We start from the raw sequence: 2,328 nt of genomic DNA on the forward strand, positions 1-2,328 counted from the left end.
CGACTCAGATCCATGTCTATATTTCCTAGGAAAGGGAGAAGAGTTAACCGTCATTGTCGTCTATGTCGACGATATACTGCTCGCAACTCGCGACCCTACAATTGTTACCAGATTTCGAAAAGAAATGTCTAAGCAATTAGATATCAAGGACCTGGGTGAAGTACACTACTGTCTAAATATAGAATTCAATACAAATCACGAGGAAGTAACCATGCATCAATGAGGATACATAGATGATATTCTCAAGCGATTCGGGATGAACGATAGCAATCCCGTCAGTACTCCGGTAGATGTCAGTGTAAAACTGACAAAGACAGAAAAAGACACAGGCGAAGAAGAGAACTATCCGTATCGAGAACTCGTAGGCGCATTGACTTACCTGGCAGTCACAACGCGCCCTGACATCAGTTTTGCCGTCAGTTATCTAGGACAATTTAATAATTGTTACAGTAAAGAACACTGGACTGCCGCCAAACGGGTCCTCCGTTATCTGAAGGGATCCAGGGAACTCGGATTAGTTTTTCGAAAAAGCCCGGAGCCTGTTCAAGGATTCGTCGACGCCGATTGGGGAAGCTGCCCTGAGAACCGACGATCATACACCGGTTTCTTATTCAAATTATCCGGTAGCCCCATCTCTTGGGACTCAAGGAAGCAACCGACGGTCGCTTTGTCTTCTACGGAGGCAGAGTACATGGGACTGTCAGAATGCACCAAAGAAGCTATCTATTTACGCAGATTCCTGGAGCAGCTGGGTTTTCCCGAACTGGCTGACATCACAATTCTCAACGACAACCTGGGAACTCTAAAGTTGGCTCAAAACCCGACCTATCATTCCCGGAGCAAGCATATTGATATGCGCTACGACTTCATCAGGGGTGCTCTGAGTAACGGCCTTCTGAGGATCGGACACGTCTCAACCAACGACATGCCGGCGGACATGCTCACGAAGGGACTTCCCGGACCGAAGCATTCGAGATGCATCGAGATTTCCGGACTTCGATACATTCCCTGTAAACAAGTCTGATCGCGGATCGAGGGGGGGTGTTAGCGTGTGACGCGTTTCTATATACGATCAACGATCTTCCGAGTATAGCACCGTCATCTGGCGGTTCGTCTAGTAATTGCTCCACCGCGATTTCCGCGCCCGTTTTCTTTTACTTCCGCTTCCTTCACAACGTCTTGTCGCTTCGTGTCCACGCCGCGCTCACTGAATTCTTTATAATACAGAATAAACCTTGTTCAGCATTAAGTGCGTGATTAATATTCGTATCCCGAGTTTCGATCCCGTATTCCTCTAATATTATTGTTAGCTAATATAATATTAAAGTACAAATATACAAAGTTATAAAAAGAGTCACATATTTTGAGAGCATATTTAATCCGAACAAGAAAACAAAGCTAATTAATTCAAAGATTTTAATTGTAGAACACCTGTTAATTACATTTTTTTTGTTCTGATCAATCTATTTGTTCTCAAAAATTCTTTTATTTAACATCTTATGTATATAAATATGATGTAATATATTAATAAATTTGCCAATTATTACATTTAGAACTTTTATAATCGATAGTTTGTGGCATTTGTATATAAAAGTATGAACAAGTATAACAGGGTACACATTTTTGTATTTGATGATAATTTTTTAATGTTTATATTTAAGAATATTGAAAATTCAAGTTTTAGGGATGGAAGAAATTGAAGCAGACAATAAAAGCTTATTAATAATATTGGATTTTATCTAGTATTAGAAATTACACATTGTGCACATAATTCAAGCAAGGCTTTAACATATTGTTAATTCCAACAATTTACTTTTTATTCTATACAGATTGAAATCTCGTCAATGGATATGGAATTATTTTGCAAAATATGACGAAGATAATGCAGTATGTTATATTTGTGATGAAATATACAAACTGTATTTTGAAAAGAAGGTTATTAGAAAACATATAAAAAAATGCATGAAGAAATTTATGCATCAAGAGAGTTGCCCTATACTTCATCAGGAAACGAATTTAAATGTAATAATTGTACTATGACTTATGAAAAATATTAATATATATTCTGCAATGATGAAACACATGGAAGGTAAACATAAGCTTTGTGCATAAACAGCATATAAATTCAACACTTGGGTACTGAACACATTTGAGGTCACTCAGAAATGCGAAACTTGCGAACAGATTGATATAAATAATTCTTTTAATCTAATGATACATTTATCTCAATCTCATAATACCTCGGTATCTTCTGAACATATACCAACGGGGTAAGAGAAACATCGATAAATTGATTTATTACTATTTTGTTTTCTTTCAATCATTAAT

The 2,328-nt window shown here is 37.5% G+C and overlaps 1 pseudogene; it reads left to right on the forward strand.

Moving 5' to 3' along the window:
* Positions 1-256: 256 nt before the first annotated feature.
* On the forward strand, positions 257-1,024 carry LOC145932892 (uncharacterized; annotated as a pseudogene).
* Positions 1,025-2,328: the final 1,304 nt, after the last annotated feature.

The sequence above is a fragment of the Prenolepis imparis genome, unplaced genomic scaffold, assembly GCF_030444845.1.
Source record: "Prenolepis imparis isolate NDT839.2.m4 unplaced genomic scaffold, iyPreImpa1.0 SCAF_2, whole genome shotgun sequence".
Classification (NCBI taxonomy): domain Eukaryota; kingdom Metazoa; phylum Arthropoda; class Insecta; order Hymenoptera; family Formicidae; genus Prenolepis; species Prenolepis imparis.